Here is an 8,873-nt window from a genome sequence, read left to right as displayed (position 1 = left end):
GTTGTGATTGTTTACAGTAACTATACATACTGTTGTGATTGTTTACAGTAACTACACATTCTGTTGTCGGATCTGCGTAATGAAGATATTTCCTTTATGGTTATATGAACTTTTGATTGAAATGAAAAATGATATGAATGAAGTTGCTGCTTAATTAAGGTAAAATAATAAGCACTCTCTTTTAGTTTTTGGTAGTTCAGTAAATTTGTTGCATGTAAGGTTTTTATTTTTTTACTTTTATTCTTTCACTTAGTTACTTTCGTAGACTTCTTCACATTTGTTTACGTTCTGCTGTACAGCACCTATATTTTTTTTTTATTGTTTTTGTTTTCTTGATTTCCAATGCAAGTAAATATTGATCTGAAACTACAGAACATTTATTTATTAAGTACTGATTGAGTTAATTCAAAACAATGAACTAACACAATTGAAAATACACATAAAAATATAAAATCAATTTATTCAGAGCAGATCGTACATCTATCATTTAAGTATTATAACGTAGGAATTGTTTCATAACACATTTTTTTAAAACACAATTTAAATATCTAAACATCCTATTTCTGCAAAGACAATTCAAATTACTAAGCAAATCCAAATATAGTAGATATGGACAGTATACAGCTGACACTGCAATGCAGAAGAGGTACACATTTATTCTCAATGATTATTGTGGAAGAAAGGCACAACATCTGTAATTGTACCTCATCGTTGTAAGAGTTGGATGAACAAGTCTAAAGTTATTTAGGAAATACCCGGGTCGACAGGTTGGTCTATGTTTGTCAAGGTACACCATATTTCCATGACCAGCAGGACTACTTGGGGTGGGATTATAGTAGCAGTTCATCTTATGCCGTTGTGTAGATTCAGGGGTGCAGCACGAATAAGTGTATCGATATTTGCTGGGTAGCTGACGATTTAAATGGAAGCGTTTAATAAATCCATTATGTGGACAAGACACAAACTGGCGATCTAAAAAAGCAACTTTGCCATTTCCATCGTTGTTAAATGGGGTATTCAATATTTCCGTACTACATTTAAAATTCAGTGGAAGATTGCAACAGCTTACATCATATCTCACATGGCTACCAGCATTATTTCGAACTAAGTGGAATGACCTCATAGCTGTTAATCCACAATCGGGAGTTTGACGATCGAGAAATACAGTGTTTCCGTTCCCATCATTAGTGTACCATGTTTTGATATCCAGACAGTTTCCGTAATAATGGCGTCTTTTCCGGCTTAAGATAGTAGAATCCTGGTTGACTTTTACAAGAATTCCTTTCTTTAGTTTGTCGATCTGTTTGATGTTGTCTAATTGCGCATTTGTCAGAAGGACAAGGCCGAAAATCAACATAATTCTAAGGATAACCATTTCTTTAAAGCCAGTAATCACAGGCATATAGCTGAAAACATAATTGAAATGGTATGGTACCGTTTTACGTGCATAATATGTATTTTTTTTTTATAACTTTGCTCGGTCAGAAGTTTAGCAAGCCAAAATACATGAAAACATTTCGAAGCATAAAAGCTACAATGGCTAAACAGAAAGGCCAAAATAGTTTTTGTCAATTTTGCCTGAAGAAAATGCAAGCTCAATTTTAATACAATTACTGGATTTCGAAATGAAAATGTGTATATTCACGTATTACATCATGAGTTATTGTCAAACACAGTCATGATAATATTCTTTTTAACACTTATTTAAAACATATTTTATAATTCTGAAAACGGAACGCTATGTGTTTGTAACCCTATATTACTATTGGGTTTGAGAGTTTTAGTTGAAGATAAATCCCGAAAATCGCTTTGGATGCATCAAAATTTAAAAGTGCTATTTTTATTTTATTTATTTGTCATGTAGTGACATTGGTATAGATGGCAGATTTTCGATAGTAGCTGCTAAACAAGTAATAGCTTTTCTAAAAAAGCTAGCCGTTTCTTAGCTGATGAAAGTGGAAAGTGTTCTCGCTTTGTAGATTAATTCATTCAGAATAGCCTTGCAAATCAATCAACAAATTTTACCAAACACGTTATGAAGCAGTATGTCGTTTAATGTTGGGTGTTAAATAAGGTCCTTATCGTACTAATCCTTCAAAGCTTAACATACTGGATTGACATAATATTTTGTGAGAGACCGTTCTTTTAAAATGACAACAGTATTTTCGTATTTGAAATTTATAATTTTCTTTTATTTCTCTTTTTCTCATATAGCATATATATATATATATAGAATAAATGGTCAATAAACATCAAAACAATTACTAGAAGTTTGTTCTTGACCCTGCTCATTGCTTTAAGTAATATTCATTTGTTTGCTATTAAGATATATTTTTTACATGTATTCACAACTATTCTATATATCATAGCTAGATTTGGGAGGATTAAAAACTTAAAATATTGTAATGACATGTCCATTGTAGAAGACCGTAGATTAATTTTTAGAAGTAAATTGTTTTGTTGTTATTTAATTTGGTTAATGTCTAAACCATGGCAATTACGTATACTTCATATCTCCTTTCAAATCATTCATAGAAATTAAGCACTGCTAGTGGCGGATCCAGAACTTTTTCTAAGGGGGCCCGCTGACTGACCTAAAAAAAAAGGGGGAGCTCCAGTCATGCTTTAGTGATTCCTTATATAATCATCCAAATTTTTCCCACAAAAGGGGGGGGGGGGGCGCTTTTTTTTAGGTGATATAAGTAAGTCAAGACAAGGTTGAAGATTGAATCTGAAACAGTTACTGATCAGATGTCGATATTTTTGTACAGATGCAATTAAAACCATGGTTGTAAATGCTTTACATATTTATCAAACAATTTATTCTATCATCATGAAATATCATAACCATGATTTCCTTCACAAGTTTTCTTCGTGTATAAAATGTACGTAACAGTGATCGACTGGAACAATCCCGTGTGTGTTTACAAAACTTCAGGAGATTCGGCTATTTATAGATAAATGTTATCTGTGTACCGATATACAATCATGATTGGTGACCAGGCAAAATATAATGGCTAAAATAGAGAGTACAAATCCGATACTCTACGGGATTGAAAGACATTTACTAGGTTTGGATTGTCCCAACCAATCAACGAACTTTAATTATTAACGTCTCAGTAATATCTTCCAATCAGGTAGTAAGAAGCATTCAGCCCGCAGACTGTCCATCGTTCAATTCTTAATAACGTCTCCTCGGAGACGTTAATCAATGCACCATTTAATAGACTCGGTGGTTAAAACTTGACATATTGTATAAATGAAAACTGTATATGAACTTCTAGATATCATTGTTTGATAATTTTGTCGTTGGATTGTTGTCTCATCGACGTATACTCCATATCTAGTTTTATTCATACAAAAATAAATACTACCAATAAAGTCATTTTACGTGTTTAACGACGCTAGGTCTGGTGATGTTCACAGATTAATAACCTGCATGACTAAAAATTATCATTATCCCACTTTCTTAAACCTTTTCGCCTCAAAACTGATGGATACAACTGACAAAGAAAATTTTATATACAAAGTTATGAGATAGTTTTATTTTCATATAATTAAAAAAAAAAAATGAATTGATTGGACAAAAATTGACTTACCATAACAAGAGAGAAAATGGTATTCACACAATTCTGATCAGGTAAGCTTATTTATATTGCAATTCAAGGACATACATTTACGCATCACCCTAGAAAAAAATCTACGTTTAAACACTTGCAACAAAAGTGTAATTAAAATGCTTGCACCTTCCGACCTTGAAACATCACATCTTCCGACAACAAAGTATAGTTTTCGTTATATCTGTAAAGTAGTTGTTAAAAGATTAAAATAATTGACAAATTTTATAAACATTTAATTTTGTTAATCATTTTTAATGTCAATTCTAATTATTTCATTATTTCAAGACTTATTCTTTCTAATTTCTTGAGGTATGTAAAACAATCACATTATCATTAAATGTATCGGTATATGTCTAGTGTGGGTGGTTTCCCATGCAGGGAACGGTTTGCTTTTCTCTTTCAAAGCAACTGATATTACCCGTTTTTGACCTTTATCATTAAGCTTCAAACGCCCCTTTTTCGTTTCAGGTGACGCCGACGGTGCCTAACTTGTTTTCGTCATTCGTCACAACGTTTTTTTTTAATACCATTATCGTCGAACAGTAAAACTGTTAATCGATTACGTTATTTTGATAAAAAAAAAATGCATTCATCGTCAAAAACGTCAAAAAAGGGACCCCATCCCCATCCTATTTTTTCCGTCGCTTTTTAGGAATTACGTGATCACTTTATTCATATGTGCGCGATTACATTTGTTTTTTGTCCTTTTTATTGTCTTTATCTTGTATTGTACGATGAGTTCGACAAATTGATTTTTTCTTTGCAATACAGTGACTTCGAAACTTTACTAGTATCTTGCGTTCTAAAACCCTTCTTTCCTCACCCAGCTTCTTGGGATTGATTATGATAAAATATTCAGAAATCGAAGAAATAGAAAAATAATGGAAGCCTTTGAACCAAAACCAATCACACAAAGTCAAACCAAACTTGTACACAAATAAGTTTTAATGTCGAAAAATTTAAAAGTTGGAAAATGAAAAAAAAAAGGATTTTTTATCAATGCCACTGAGACAATATTTTTATGAAATACTCCAAAATAACAAATATGCCAATACGGCAGTGCTTTTTTACGATTTTTGTTTTAATTTTGACAGTGTTAGAATGTCATCTTCAACATGCCAACTTCAAGACCTTTGTATGAAAAAAGCAGGAACTGCAGCACCAAAATCTAGCTTATGACCTTCGGGAAAAACATATACGAACAACGCGCAATGTCAATGATTTAGGCAGCCTTTTAATCGCGTGAAATTCATGGATTTGAATCACTTACAGATATATCTTAATCTTGCCTACCGACATCATCTGTTGTTGTAATTATCAAAACTAAAACAAACGAAAAGAGCATTTTTTCGGGCCCTATTGAGTCTTTGTATTTTCGAATTGCTACACGGTTATTATCAGAAAAAAGAAATAAAGTCTTTTATTGAGCCTTTTAACTTTTTTATTCGAGCGTCACTAATGAGTGTTTTGTAGACAAAACGTGCGTATGGCGTACACAATTTTAATCCTGGTATCTTTGATAAGTATTTTGTTTTACCTAATTTCAGTCAGCTTTGTATCCAATGAGTATCTAATGAAGTGATCGATTTCTTACTATGCATGGATAGCTATGTCAGGAAAAAAATTAAAGTTCAGTTTCCATATATTTTTTCTAAATATTCAATAATTTATGACCTTCACCTGTCTCAAAACACTAAGCAATTCTATTGGTTGTCTCTTTAAACTATGCAATTCCCCTTTCCAAAAATATGACTATATAGGGATTTTCCATTAAAATGTTTTAGCCAAGAGAGGTAACTCTAATTTATTTTTTTTCCTATCATGAAATAAATGACACTTTGCTTTTATAGTCTGTTTCTTCAAATAAGTTTCTGCAAAGATTAAAGGAAAGTTATATTTTATTGATATTTATATATAAATAATTGTTTTATATATTCACGAAATATTAAAACATGATTTTAAAAATCTTAATTATGTTTTAATAGTTGAAAAACGGTAATCTATATATATAACTTTTATCACATGATTGAAACCTAACTGTCTTGTTTTTTTCTATGATATATTATGTTATTAAGCACCTTGTATAAACAAACATCACAAGTAAATAAGTAAGTGTAGTTTCTTGCTGTATATCATATCTGCTTTTCATTTATCATTTTGTACATAAAATCAGGCTAGTTAGTTTTTTTCATTTTAATTGTTTAACATTTATCAATTCATGGGCTTTTATCGCTTACTATGCAGTATAGGTTTTGCTCATTGTTGAAGGCCGTATGGTGACCTATAGTTGTTAACTTTACGTCCTTTTGTCTCTGGTTGAGAGAGAGTTGTTTCAATCATGCCACATCTTCTTATTTTTATATAAATCTAAATCTGCTAAAATGCTCAATATATATTGAAATCATGTGCTAGCACATGCAATTACGTACACTTGTCTTACTTAATACAAATAAAGAACAGTGTTTTCCACGTACTGAATTGCGTAGTGACCACCTCAAACTTTATATTCAAATATGGAATGCTTATATATAGAATTTAAGCTTATCATGAAATCAAATTATAGTTTTGAATTGTGTATGGTATGATTATAATAAGAAATTATTCTGAACACATGTGAGTTTAGGTGTTGCAGTTGAACAGAATATGGCGGTAAGTATTTAAATATTTGAAACATGAAGGATTTATGGATACCTTGAATAAAAATTATATTATTAAAAAATTATATCATAATTATAAATAACATTCCAATGTCTTTTTCGGTTCAATTGTGATCTTTGGTTTCCGTCCAATTACCTATTAAAGAGTTCTGTCCTTTATTACTGTTTTATTAAAATGGTTTGTTATTCAAAAATAAGAAATGCGTGAAATTTATCGATGGATGCACAAGTACAAGGTTTGTTTTTTTTAAACGACATTGACTATCCATGTATAACTGATTGAGGATGGTTTTTAAGGATCTTTACCCATGAGGAGGGGGGATTTTTTAACCACCTTGACTACACATAAGGGTCTTGTAAGGTCGGAACATTGATATGTATCGACAACGAGGATTGTTTTGCACATCCTTTGCGAAACCCATGACAGTCTTGCACGATGAATTTTATCATCGCGAGTGGTTTTATCGATACAGTCGTGAATAAATTCCCGTTCCAATCAAGAACTATATATAAAAATATCAAAAGTTCAAAATTTTGGTAAACAAAAAATCAAAACATTTCAAAATAGACAATAAATAACTGAATGTTGATAACTATTTTATATAACTAAAGTTATAAATACTACTATTTATTAATTGTTATATAATTTGTAATGATTAAACATCAAATTAAATAATTATTAGTAAATTGAAATAATGAGCTTGTTCAAGGGAGACAACAACCACAGTTCTGTTGCATTCTTGTATAGATTTCATTCACAATAAATATATTCATTCATTAATCTATCATCAGTAACTATTATTTTTGTCATTCTAACAATTTATTTTTTACATACACATGTACAATTACCCCCCCCCCCCCCCCCCCCCCACCACCAATTTTAATGTGGATAATTGAACAGCTTGTACTTATGATGAATAAATAAACACTATCATTATTTAAAACAGTTGTTGATTCTGTAGTATTTCTAATCATTTCACTGAATACAAATATGTGTGAATGGTGTTTTTACCCCATACTACACATTAGAACGGACAGTGTCACCCTCATCCCCCCAACCCCTTAAAAAAACCCAACAATTCACACATTCTCATATGCTTTCATCCAAAAAATAATTGTATTTTGTATCAACTGACAACAGCAATAAGGTGGGTTTTTTCATATCAAATTTATATCAGCAATAAACGCAACGCATAACCAAAAAAATAATAGACTATAATGTCAAGGGAGATAACTATCGACATGCTTTTTAAACAGATTCATTTGGAGATAATTAGACATTTTATTTAAAAAAAAATTATATGAAATGTCTTTAATCATCAACTTGTATATGACTTTAAAAGATTTTTGAAGGTATCGACGTTAAACAAAATAATTTGCCTATATTATTCAACAACGTCACTGTTGATTCATTTCAACAAAAAGTAAAGCTTAATAGTAACACTTTTACACTTTTGTTTGTTACAAAACATATTTAAATCGTTAATATTATGCTTACGGATTGTTATCAATGTGGTATTTTGATAAATAATCACTTGCCTACCTCAATTTTATTATCGGTCAAAATATCCCCTGTTGAAAGTAAAGCACGTGGTATCAAAAGTGGTTCAAGGCCAAATTTGTTATAGAGTTATCGTTCTTGAAGATCTCTTTTGTGTACCTTCTTTTGTCTCCTGACGATGCTAGCATGGATGATCGAAAAATCGTTCTGTATGAATAACCAAATCAAACAGCTTGCGGATCAAGGATTAATTACTCTTTCCAAGAACATGAATAACAGCAGGTATAGTTTCCGGCTGGTATCGTATTTTGTCGAGTGATTTGATCCGGGTTTTGTTCTCGAGTGTGACCAAATTTTGTTCGAGTGAATATGATTAGAGAATGTAAACAGTCTTCATGTACGGTAAAACGTGAAATAGATGCTTCAACTTAATATACACGTTCATACAAGGTAAGTTAGGTTCATAGGCGGATCCAGGGGGGCCTAGGGGCCCGGGCCCCCCCTTTCGTGGGAAAAATTTGGTTGATTATATAGGGAATCACTGAAGCATGACTGGAGCGGGCCCCCCTTCGGTCAGTCAGCGCCCTCCCCCCCCCCCCTTTATGAAAAGTTCTGGATCCGTCACTGAGGTTAGTATTTATGATAAAAAGATAACATTAACCCTACATTATTGTGTGTTATAAAAGTTTTAGTAAGCTTTACAAAATGTTTTTATTCCAAAATATAGAATTAAGCTATTTTTATAGACATACCGATGCAAATGTCAAAGGAAATGCATACATGGAATCTATATATTCTTAGATATACAGACACTTTACACTTATTGCATTTAGAAGGACATTTTTAGAAGAAATTTATTTGTATATGTCTGGGTTTTTTTCGTGAGCTGTCCGGGTTTTTTCGAGTGCGGTCCATGTTTATATTATAGAGTGAATAAACAAAATGCATGTGGCTAAAAATGTTGAATAAAAGAGAGGCAAAAGATACCAAAAGGATATTCAAACTCATAAGTCAAAAAAAAAAAACTGACAATGCCATGCCATGGCAACATAAACCCCACCAAAAACCAAGGTTGATCTCAGATATGTCAGTGCA

General features: G+C 31.7%; 1 long non-coding RNA gene across 1 annotated transcript; it reads right to left on the bottom strand.

The window, feature by feature from the left end:
• Window positions 1–442: 442 nt before the first annotated feature.
• On the bottom strand, window positions 443–3,712 carry LOC127726746 (uncharacterized). The gene is made up of 2 exons (XR_007993670.1): window positions 3,600–3,712; window positions 443–1,406 (listed from the first exon to the last, which is right to left on the bottom strand). It is a non-coding gene; the product is annotated as an uncharacterized LOC127726746 (long non-coding RNA).
• Between the last annotated feature and the right edge of the window lie 5,161 nt (window positions 3,713–8,873).

Source organism: Mytilus californianus, unplaced genomic scaffold, assembly GCF_021869535.1.
Source record: "Mytilus californianus isolate M0D057914Y unplaced genomic scaffold, xbMytCali1.0.p SCAF_18, whole genome shotgun sequence".
Lineage (NCBI taxonomy): Eukaryota > Metazoa > Mollusca > Bivalvia > Mytilida > Mytilidae > Mytilus > Mytilus californianus.
Note: the sequence above shows the minus strand (reverse complement) of the source record. Positions and strands in the feature narration are given on the sequence as shown.